This window comes from Lissotriton helveticus, chromosome 7 (genome assembly GCF_964261635.1).
Source record: "Lissotriton helveticus chromosome 7, aLisHel1.1, whole genome shotgun sequence".
Taxonomy (NCBI): Eukaryota; Metazoa; Chordata; class Amphibia; order Caudata; family Salamandridae; genus Lissotriton; species Lissotriton helveticus.
The window spans coordinates 1,307,595,877-1,307,608,243 of record NC_136068.1 but is presented as its reverse complement, the minus strand read 5'-3'; the positions used below and the strand labels follow the sequence as shown (position 1 = coordinate 1,307,608,243).

General features: G+C 41.7%; 1 protein-coding gene across 4 annotated transcripts in view; it reads left to right on the top strand.

Annotated features, from left to right (window-relative positions):
* Nucleotides 1–12,367, top strand: part of RHBDF2 (rhomboid 5 homolog 2) — a 443,538-nt gene that overhangs the window by 67,172 nt on the left and 363,999 nt on the right. Inside the window, exon 1 of one of the 4 annotated variants that reach the window (XM_078654598.1) lies at nucleotides 3,648–3,712. The exons of 2 other annotated variants lie outside the window; for them this stretch is intronic. The gene's annotated coding sequence lies outside the window, so the exon portion shown is untranslated. Of the gene's footprint in view, nucleotides 1–3,647; nucleotides 3,713–10,299; nucleotides 10,439–12,367 lie in introns of those variants that run through there. One more of the 4 variants, XM_078654597.1, reaches the window with a different exon arrangement.

Below are 12,367 nucleotides of genomic sequence, written 5' to 3'. Positions count from 1 at the left end.
CATTATCCATTACACTACATTAGCCATTAAAGACATCAAAGTTTGTGGTAAATCAATGGCAGGAGACCTAATTAATACGCTATAAAAAAAGCTGTCAAAGAAATGAATATGCAAGCACATCAGTAATAATTGTTTTGTCAGAAATTGGTTGATAACTTTATTAATTGCCAGAAAGCATTGGACCAGGTGTTAACTATGTGCAGATTTGCTTTAGTGTTCTGTGAAACTCACGCTCATGGAAGGCACAGACATGCCCAGTTGGAGCAATCAGCCGTTGTTTGATTTGGCAGAAGTAGGAACTGGGCCATGAAAAGGCCTCTCTGTTAGCAGCCAGAGTGATCATTGTAGCAACAAAAAATATCTGTGCCTGGGGGTGACCTAGAAATGAAACTGAAACATTTAATTTTTCTTTTTAAAATGCATCCAGTTTTCCTTTATGCGCCCAGTTTTCCTTTATGCCTCCTGTTTTCCTTTCAGGAAAATGGGCTACATTTAAAAAAAAAAAAAAATCCTTGCTTTATTTAAAAGCAAACACAGACCTGGTGGTCTGCTGTCCCCAGCTGGCCATCATCCGTGTGTTTTTAGCGAATTCATATGAGTTGCAAATTGCAACCTACTTTCTGAATATTGATGAGGTAGGTCCATTTGCTTCTCACTGTGATTCGCCTAACGTTTCTGAGACACATTAATGCCATCGATGTTTGTGACTTCCGACTTCCTAATTGCGAATCGCAAAGATTTGCAAATAAGAAGGCGCAAACTGATTTCTTTGTACATGTGGCTAGATGCAGAACCAATGAAAGATGAGCCACATCACATTAAAAAAAACAGTGGTGCGTTGGATATGTTGCATATTTAGACATAACACTCCATAAAAAAAAACGTATTCATAAAATAATTTAGCTTATAATCTGCAGTATGCTGTTGTGAACAACTTTCCGTGTTTTGTCAGTTATGCATTGCCTTCATCAGTACTATGAGCCAAGTACCACTTCATCAGGACCAGGACGGGGAAGTACTACAAATTAAACGTGCTTTAAGGCCATGCTATATTGCTATAAAATCTTTGTGGAAAAATTAGCAAAAAGCAATCCTTTAGATAGGTTTATAGTGGAATGTGGCTATTTTCACAGAATTTATAGGTATTTCCTAACATATGAAGTTACATAACTCGAGCCCAGGTTGACTTCTGTAACTCACTGCTGACCAGCTTCACAAAAAGAGCCTAGTCATACTCCGAGCAACTAAAAATGCAACCTTGTGAGCAGTGACTAAAACATCTAATTGTGAATTAGTAACTTCGGATTACACTGGTTACCAGTGAAGGAAAGAGTGCAGTTCAAGGTTCTCACCTTGTCAGGGGCGGGCATGCTGAAATGAAAAGCCATGGCTATTGTTAGCCAAGGTTAGCAACAGTTGGGTAGTGGATCTGAAATTTCCATTGTGGGACTCTTAGTTGTGGAACAACTTACCTCATGATTTACGCCTAAACAAGGAGTTACCATCTTTTTGACAGACGTTTGAAAGCCAACTTGTTCAGTTGATCCAGAGCTTTCAATCCCTTAGAAAGCAAACACTTGTGTGCTTACATCTTTTAAGCACTATGCAAACATCCTTAGGGTTGGTTGTGTGAATGTATGTAGAAGCTATTTGTATTGCGCACACTTAGCCAAAAGTCAGTTGGGTGCTGTGCAGGTTCAAAGGCAAGGATCTAAGGGTCAAGTCTTGTAGTGGTCCCTTTGAAGGCAGTATTAGTTGTACCTGGGTTATTTTTGGATGTTTTCCCCCAGTTTTATCAGCAGGGGTGGTGATGGTTACTGGGCCAATGGTATGCCAGCACATAGGGCAACAAAACCATCAGTACTGTCCTGCTAGAGATCATGCTGACAGGCAGCCCAGCTTGGTCTGCCAGCAACAGATTAAGAAGGTACCACTGATTTTGGGGGTAGTAGTTCTAAAGCCTACACTTCTTGCTGGTGACTAGCCTCTCTAGGACTACAGCTCCCAGCGGGCTTTCCCAGGACTCCTTTCGTAAATGTGTGGTGCTGGGTGCAGAGACGTTTACCATACTCCTCTTAGCTGCAGCAACAGCCAGTTATGTAAGCAAAATTGCCAGCCACATCCAACCCTTTATGACAATCGCAGTCTTCTTGTTTTTGACATTGAGAGACCATGCCAGTAGTGTTTGCTTTCGACATCTGGTGTTAAACGTCTAGGTGAAAGGTCACCCAGCATTTGACTGGGCTCCAAGAGTGCAATTTTCAGTTCTGCCTTGGTACCTAGGTGATCCTGATACAGATTCCAGTGCATTCTTAGTGGAAGTTTCCTGGCAGTGGATCTGTTGAAAACCTTGTAAAGAAGTACTTGCAGGCAGAGTAACAGATGAATAATTCTTCTTTATTAAGATGAGGATATCAAAACGTCCTAGCCACAGGTCAGCCAGCATACAACTGGCTCAGATTGCTAGGCAACACTAGTACATTCTTTATACACTCTCGAATGCTTATATAACAAGTTCCACAAAGAGAAATACACTAAAGAAATAATAAGAGAGCATTACCACACACCTTCCCCCTAATACAATATGAAACGCAAGATAGAAACATAAAATTATTTCAAAACATAGTTAAGAAGCTTATGTGGACTGTTACAACGAGCGCAAGTGCTCCTACGCAGAGGAGTAGTTTCTTTAGAAGGAGAATTTTTTTTATACTTGTCTTAAACAGAACAAGTACGTATTGAAGATATTCTGTTTAAATTCCATATGCGACCATCATCTAGTCGAACAGCATTAAGAAACAATTTGGTTACAGTATGAGGAGATGAAAATTTTGTACTACCACACTTCTGAGGCAAACGTACTCTCACTCGATCACCCACACTAACAAAGGTGTGAGAGACAGCATGTCTTTTATCAAAGTTGACTTTTCTTTTAGCACATTTAAGATCTTGACGGGAATACCAGTCAGTGTCCAAATCATTGTCATTTACAGAATTTTCTTTTCTCATCCAGGTCTGAAACATATAGGTACTAGGGATTCGACATCTGAACATCTCAAAAGGAACCTTCTCAGTGATAGAATGTGGAGTTAAATGATAAACCATAACTCGCTCTAAAATAGCAGTTTTCTAGTCATTATTTTGTTCCTTAGTTGAATTGCTTCCTTTAAAACAAGGTTGAATCTCTCAACCAACCCGTTGCATTCTGAATGGTACAGAGAGCAACTTTTGTGTACTATACCTTTCTTGCTCAAGAATTCTTCCATTTCTTTAGATACAAATTGTACACCATTGTCTGTTAGAAGAGATTCAGGGAGACCTTCTCTACAGAAAATGTTCTCTAAAAATGTTGTCACATCCTTGGTTTCTATACTCTTGAGTGATTTTGATCTCAGGCCAACGAGAATACATGTCCACTAAAACTTAAACATAGGAATGACCACACTTGGAGGAGATTGGACTCAAAATATCTAAGGCAACATGCTGCCAACAACGTTTGGGAGCCTGGCGTGTGATCATTGATTGAACTCTGGTTTTACACATTTTATCAAAACCATTACACTCTATGCATTCTCTCACCATGCTCTCAACCTGTATGTCATTTCCTGGCCACCAGAAATGAAAACTAATTCTTTCTTTGGTTTTAGAGATACCCAGATATCCCACATGGGCTAAATGAATTATTTTCTTCCTAAGAGACATCGGAGTAACGGTTGCGAGTTACCCTCCAAAGTAAATCATCCTTCAAAGAAAGTTCATTTTTTGCATTGCAACACTTTTTAACACCTTTACTCAACAATCTAACATCAGACCACCCTTTCGATACAAGTTTGAAGGAGTAGCTCCATTCTGATTCAGATACAACTCCTTCAACCCACCTCACAGACTTTAAAATCATCAATCTCCCATTTATCTTCTGAATCAAGAGACCTCTCAACATCTATCTTTGGAACCAGACGGAAAAGCCAGTCGGCAGCTTTGTCGTCAATTCTCAGAATGTATTTCACAACAAAGTCAAAGTCTTGAAGAGCAATGACCCATTTGCATATCCGAAAAGATATGGCATCCAATGACTTCTTGCAAAACACATCCTTTAAGAGTTTGTGGTCCAAATGAACAACAAAAGAGGTTCCCCAGAGAACTTTCTTGAGTTTCCTTTTTGCCCAGAAAATACACAATGTCTCTTTTTCGATCACTGAATATTGTAGTTCAGGACCAACAAGAGCTCTAGAAAGAAACAGTATGGTTTGTTCATACCCATCTTTGATCTGTTTGAGAACGGCGCCTAAACCAGGTGAGCTGGCATCTGTGACCAAGATAAAACTCCAGGATGTGTCAAAGCTTTGTAATGATGGGGCAGAAGAAAGAGCTTTCTTAATCCCATCGAACTCCAACTGACATTGAGCCGACCAGGAGAATTTCACACCTTTCTTTAAGAGACACCAAAGTTCAGAAGTGCAACAAGCAAATTGTGGAATACATTTATTGTTGTACTCCGCCATACCCAGGAATGTTACTAGTTCATCCCTGGACTGGGGAAGTTCAACAATGGTGTTCACTAAACGCTCCTTGGGCTTAACACCTTTATTGCTTAAGCAGTGGCCTAAATAATCAATTTCTGAAAGATTAAATTTGCATTTGTTCTCACGTAAAGTGAGTCCTCTCTTGCTGAAACATTTAAGTACACATGTAAGTCTTGCATCATGTTCACTTTGAGAAGAGCCATGAATTAAAACATCGTCCTGGTATATTTTGACTCCTTCAACTCCACTAAGAACATCTTCCATGACTCTCTGAAAGACAGATGCAGCAGAGTTCAACCCAAAGGGAAGACGTGTGAACTTAAATGTTCCAAAAGGAGTTATAAATGCTGTCAGATCCATGGACTTCTCATCAATTTTAACTTGGTGATATGCTGCACTTAGGTCTAAAGAGGAGAAAATACATTCTCCATTAAGCTGGGTCTGAATTTCGTTTGTTAGGGAGAGGGTACTTGTCGGCTACTACAGCACGATTAAGAGCACGAAGGTCCACACACAGTTGAACCTCGCCTGAGGCCTTACGTGCTAATATCACTGGAGGAATCCATTCACTGGCCTCAGTTTCAACAATAATACCTTCTTTTTAAAAAATTTCAAGTTCATTAAAAATGGACTCTTTCATGGCTAGAGGGACACTGCGAACTTTACAAGTAACAGGCTCGGACTCAGATTTTAGAACAATATTGTGAGTGTAACCTGACAGGCAACCCAATTTCTCACAAAAAACTTCTTTAAATTCTGATCGTAAAGCACGAGTTGATTCAGTTACATTTTGAACCTCACTAGTGTTTGAAGCTTTAATGTTAGAAACAATATTTTTACTATTATCATTCAAAACAGATTTTGAGGAAATTGAATGTGGTGAGATGTCTCTGAGTACTATACATGGATCAGTGCCAGGAACTAGAGATACACCAAGATCAGCCTGATGGAACCAACTGATAATCCTGTCTCCCTTACACGAAATGTATATCTTCCCCGCAGTCAGACGCCCTTTATATTCAATACTACTCATGAAGTATCCAAACCATTTTATCGGTTGACCTCCATAGGCTAAGAGTTTTATGTCGGGCTTAAAAACAGTGACCTTCCCACATAAATTTGAATCGAAAAAACTTTGGGAATGAGGGATTTTTCCCCCCAGAATCAAACGGCATATTGATGTTACAATCATTTATCAAGATCAATGGGACCTTTGATTTTGCTCTTGTTAAAAGGTGTAAGAATTTAACCGCAGTGTAAGTCGTTATCATCAGAAACAGACTCACTCCTACTTTCCACGACAACTTCTTTGACTCTTCTATAAGATTTATTATTTTTAGACCTACAAGCTATAGTAAAATGACCAATTTTACCGCACTTTTTGCACTTGGATTTGAAGGCAGGACAGTGTTTGTCATTGGCAAGATGATCTAACATATCATAACGGTAACATTTCAACTTGGTATCATTTTTTGATTGAGGTTTAGAAGAATTAGCAACATGAAGAGTCATGTTGTTTCCATGTAGCCTTAGAAGGTTTTTTAGTAACAGTATTGACCTTTTCTTCTTATGTACCATTTTCTTTTTTTTTTAATGACCTCAACCCAAACAAGAGAATGTTCAATTCTTTTTGCAATTGCCAAGACCTCGTCAAGTTTGGGAATCATCTTTCTGCCAAAGTTCATCTTTGATTTTCTCAACTGAACAACCTAGCATAAATTGATCACGTATACGTTCTTCAATAGAATCATCAAATTTGCATGTGGCACCTAATTTATGAAGAGCAGTAATGTAAGCTTCAACACATTCATCAGGTTTTTGTACCCTCCAACTAAAGTGGTAACGTTCAAGAATGGTGCTAACTTTTGGGAGGTAATGTTTATCAAGTTTTTTGAGACATATTTCGAATTCATTAAGATTATCTGACTCCTCATCAGTTAGATTAGGGAGATGTTCGAACACCTCTTGTCCCTCCGAACCTAAACAGTACAAGAGTAATGCTGATTTCCTTTCAGCATTCAAGGATACACCACAGACTCTTGCATAATTTAGGAAAACCTTTTTCCACTTTGACCATCGTATGTTAGGGTCACCAGGATTGGACAAGACAAACAGAGGAGAAGTAACGTTCTGCATGGTATTAAAAGAAAGAACAAAAATAATAAAATACAGAAATTCTCTTAAGCAAATGTTCAATATTGCATGTACAATTGTAATACAATTTCAAAGTAATCCAGTTGACACACACACACATGTGAATGAAGTATGTTGTGATGAATAATATTAGTGAATATTTAATGCTGTGTGTATCAGTGTGAAAGAGATGTTGACACACCAGATACAAATGTTGGCTGTGTGTATCAGCGTGATGAAGTATGAGTTGTGTGTATCAGCGTAGAAAAAGCGTTGACACACGATGAGAGACTGTTAGCGGTGTGTGTCAGCGTTATTTAAATGTCGAAATAAATCCGAAAAGGATACGCAACATTTCATACAGAAGTGCTGTGCGTATCAATGTTTAAAGTGTAGAAGAGTTAAAAGTAATCATCATCACATTGTATTTAGCTGGCTGAAAGTTGAAAAGGATAAAATGTATTTTAGTGCTGTTTTTCGTATTTGTGCGTGTCAGCACCTTATGGTTAAAATTGACATTATGCAGCTGGTTTTCATAGACTGCAATTCGCAGTACAAAAATCTTTTACAAAGGAATCCGCTGTGCGCGTCAGCGCATCGGAGTTGATGTTGTCGCTAGGCAACAGAATGACTTTGCAGACATGGAGTTGACGAGCGTAAGAGCGTCAAACACTGACGTAACTGACGCATGTTACACAAGAGTGCGTGTCAGTGCGAAGAAGCCAAACTATCGCATAGCAACAGTGCGTGAAGACGTCCACCAATAGAAGAATGGATGTTGATAGACGTATGGTTGATGCGCCTCACGTGTAGCTCATGCACGAAGAATGGAACACAGACTCCGAGATTGTAACACACGGTAAGGCTCGAGCAAATATTCAAATAATGCTGTATGCCAAAGCGCGTTGTTACAAGAGTTTTACTGGTGTCCTTAAAGTTTAAATAAAAGTTGTCTCATACAAATCACAAAACTAAATTTTTGTGAAAGGTTAAAGTGTGAGACGTAGAGAAAGCGGGAACCATAAAAACACAAAAGAAACGTGATGAGTTCAACCACATGTAAAGTAACAAAGTAGTGCAGAGTAAAGGATATTGAATAGAAGAACAGTACCTTGAATTACAGCGCAGTAGTGTTAGGAAGTTGAGAAAGTACTGGAGATATAGGGCCAGATGTAGGTCAGGGACATTTACCGACTCATAAATACCGAATTTTACCGATTCTGTATTTATGAATCGGTAAATATGAAGGTGGGAGATGTAGGTAATTTTTAAAATAGAAATACCAAATTGGTAACATTCGGTATTTACCGATTCGGTAAATACCGAATCGGTATTTCCTATTGATTTCTATGGGCTGTGAAGCCCATAGGAATCAATGGGAAATACCGATTCGGTATTTACCGAATCGGTAAATACCGAATGTTGCAAGGGTGCAGGGGGTGTCACTTTGACACCCTCTAGCACCCGAGGGAAAGGCATATGTGATATGTGGCACACATACATGCCCTTAGGGCATGTCTGTGTGTCACATTGCACAGTGTGCATGCACAGATGTGCATGCACACCTGGATTCGGTATTTTACCACACAATAGGATTGTGTGGTAAAATACCGACTCTTAAGGGCCTGTGACACTCTCAGGAGTGTCACCTACATTTGGATTTACCGAATCGGTAAATTTACCGATTCTGTAAAATAATGGCCCCTACATGCCAATTCCTAAATACCGGTCGGTAACGGCCGAATTCGGCCGTTACCGACCGGTATTTGGGCTCCTACATCTGGCCATAGTTCTTTGATAAAGTTGAGATGAAATTCTTAGTCGCCGGGTTCTTGGAGAAGTAGAATGATGAAGAAATTTGATATCCCACGATCGTCGCCAGTGTAAAGAAGTACTTGCAGGTAGAGTAACAGATGAATAATTCTTCTTTATTAAGATGAGAATATCAAAACGCCCTAGCCACAGGTAAGCCAGCATACAACTGACTCAGATTTCTAGGCAACACCAGTACATTCTTTATACACTCTAGAATGCTTATATAGCAAGTTCCACAAAGAGAAATACACTAAAGAAATAATTAGAGAGCATTACCACAAAACCTACTTATACCGGACATCAGGCATAGTTGGGCTGTGAAACTAGACAGCTTTCAAGTTTTATTTTGATCTTTGCATAAACCTCCCCAGGGCACAGACTATATCGAAATTCTTCATTTCGGTAAAAAGTTCTGCTGCCTATATCCTGTTAGTTATACCATACTTTTTTAAAAACTGGACATAAAATCTCCTTCCGTAACTCTAAAACCATATAACAATCCAAAAAAATATGTAAAATATCACATGTTGTCCCCATGATACAATTGCACTTCCCATTATTACCAAGCATTCCCTTTCGGTTTATCTTTTTATAACCCGTTCTCTCTCTCGCCTCTGTTACTAATTCCACATTTGCCACTGACAATTCTAATCCAGCCTTTTTTCTTAGATTTCTGGGACTAGTAGTCCTGATTTGATAGTGAGGTAAGGACTGCAAATCCCAGAACACAAAAGGAAAAAAACTGACTTGGATGAGGTACTCTCACATGAAAGTGGAATATTTGATAGTTCTGTATCTGTCTTCCTCTTGTGCATGGTTCAAAAGTTAAACCTTTCCAATATTAATTACTTATAACAAAATCCTTGTTACTTATTTGTCTTAAACAGCTAATAATCATTGACCTAGCCAATAGTCCTTTCTGGTTTTAGGTGTATGTCAGTTGTTGTGTTGTATATCTAGATGCAGTAACTGAAAGCTCAAAGAGACACCAAAATACCAGCTGGGTGGCACACTACGGGGGGACCACAGAAATGTAGCTTGTGATTAAGCCCAGGGCACAAGTCCTAAAAAAGAAGTGGGGGGACGCTGTCACCGGAAGTGACGTCATGACAGGAAGTGACGTCACGAAAGGTGGCTTCCACCATCGGGCTCATTTCCTCCCCTCGCTCACCCCTTAGATGCGATTGCATCTACGATGCCAGCGCGTGTGCAGCGTGCTGTGAGCTCCGATCTCGTCCCAGAGAGGGCAAAGTGTCAAGTCCAGCTGTCTGGCAGGGGGGGACGGTGTCCACCCAGTAAAATAAGTGGGGGGACGCTGTCCACCCGCGTGGTACCCCGACTTGAGCCCTGTTTAAGCGGCACCTTTAATTACACAGCCCACGCCTGCTTTAGACAACCCACTCGCCCCACTTTTTCATCGCACTTTATACCGCGCCTGTCCAGCCCTCACATGCTGTCTTTCTTAACCCCAGAGGTGACAGGCTCTGTACCCCATGTGCCCCTCCCTCATTCCTTTATCCCCAATGACTCTTCCTGAGCTGGAAAGGTGCGGGGCTTCATATCCCTTTTCCAGTCTATAGGTTCCGTTCCTCAGCACTACAGCTGCCGAGGTGACATGCTGTGTACCACACTGCCCCTCCCTCATTCCTCTACCCCGAAAAGCTCCCTTCCTGGCCCACGGAGGTGACTGGCTCCGTGCTCCCGTGCCAGAGCACTGACTGACGTTCTTCCTGAGCTCTCATGAATGTTACCGCTGCCCCGCTGGCCCCGCTGGCCCCGCCCCTTTCCACACTTTGCTCCGCCCCGCCCGTTGGCTTCGGGTTTCCTCACATGTGGGCAGACTTACTCCGTCATGTCACAGTCAGTTCCTGAAAGTGAGACTTTCGCTGTGCGTGCACTCGGTACCGGTGCTCTCACACAGGGCTCCGAAAAGGGTGGCTCGCCAGAAAGGACCGTGCTGCCAAGAGGTAGGATGGCTGGCTCCGAGGTGGGGGCTGGGCTGGCTCCTGACAGGTGGGCGAGGAGAGTTTACCAAGCGCCTTCATGGCGGAGTTAGGCTGAAAATAGATTAAGGGGATGGCACCGTGACTACCTGTCAGAAAATAAACCCCCTCCTCTTCTGTATACAAGTGTCTTGTTCTTGGTTTGTTTGTTTATCCTACTCATTTTCTATTTCTTGTTTGCGTCAGGCACCATCATAGCTTTTTGCCCCGCTTCGAGTGCCTTTGTCTACCTGGCGCAATGTTTCTGCTTTTTTTCTGGAACGTTTTTCAAATTGCCTCTCAGCCCCCGTATACAATTGTTTGCTTTCTACTGCCTATTGCACATAGCTGCTTGGTGATGAACTTGTTTTGTTTTCCATTTCTTCAGAGTTTTTAGTATTTGTTTACCCTGGCCTCCCCTCCACAGTCTCTTGGTGCTGACCGTGCTTGTTTTCTCTTCTTCACCCTGGATGCCACTCTTCAGAAACCCCTTGACGTCGTGTACTCGTGTTTTCCATTGTTTACTTCCGATGGCCTCTTTTCCCTGGGTTTCGCGGTTGTCTTTTGGGCTTCTTTAAATCGCTTCATGGCGCTAGGCTTGTGTTGTATACAACATCTGGATGCATTTTAAAGGTGGCCATGCTGGTTTGTTTACAGTGGCTTTCTTCGGTGTTCTTTTGACATTATGCTCTCTCAGTGGCATGCTGGTGGTTTGCTTTCTGGGGCTCTCTTTGGTTTTTATCCTTCACTGAGAGGCTCGTCTTTCCTTAGTTGGCTAATTGACGCTTCACCTGTGTTTTTCTAAGATTTCCGTCAGACGGCCTTTTGGCGCTAGTCTTATAGTTATTGCCAGTGGTTTACTTTCAGGTTACTTCATGGAACGGGGGTTGAGGGGGGGGGGGAGGGGGGAGCGTTAGATGTGGCTTCCAAGACCAGTTCTCTGGGCTTCTGACTGGTTCCTTTGAGTGACATAAATGGGGGACTTCTAGGAGCTAGACTTTGGAAAATCTTTTGCAAGAGGGCGAGTGTTGGTTTTCTGTGCCTTTCCTTGGACAGCTTCTTGGAGCTGTACTTATGTTCTTAATTAATTGAAAACATAAATATTCAAGGAACTATTGAGAAAGTTATGTTCTCAAGTGGAAACCGTCTGACCTATGGGCTCAACCAGAGATATTTGAGAGGTCGCCTCACCGCGGTAAGTCGTATGTGAGGCAACCGCTCAAGTATCTCTGGTGGAGCCCGTGGGTCAGGACGGTTTTACCCATGTTTATTTTTCACCAAGGCCCATGGATACTCAAGCACCTTGTGTGTTTTTATTGCATAAGGGGGAGGACGTCCTTGGGTTTGTTTCCTCCATCTCTCCCCTTGTAATTACCTTGCCATAGGCTTCTTGGCAGATGATTTGTTTTGGCCAACACCTTTCCTTCACCCTGATGGGTTCTGCCCTCACGGACCATGAGTCACATCAGGCGAGAATCAAACCACCCGAGAAAAGCCTATTGTGGTTCAACAAACTTGTGTTTCAAGGGTAAGAGTATGCCCTCCACCACACCTGCAGAGGCCACTGTCAAGTGCATGTTCTCAATAGCAAGGACCGACTGGCCATACCCAGTATCGGGCGTATTCCCGCAAAGCTGTAAAGATGGGGGCTTAATTTTGTTACAGGGGGGTGGGTTTTGTATTGTGTAGCAATTTTGAAAGCATCCACTGCAGAGTTCCTTGTATATCCATCAGTTTTGAGGCAACAATAAAAGTGTCAAGCTAAAGCGGGCGATTAATGTACCTGCCGGAGAGAGTTGGAGTTTTATCTCGTGGACGTTTTGGCTCGCAGAGGGTTCATGTGCCTGCAGCAAAGAACATGTACAATGTAAATCACAGAACAGTACTTTATGTACATAGCTCAGTGGGTTACTA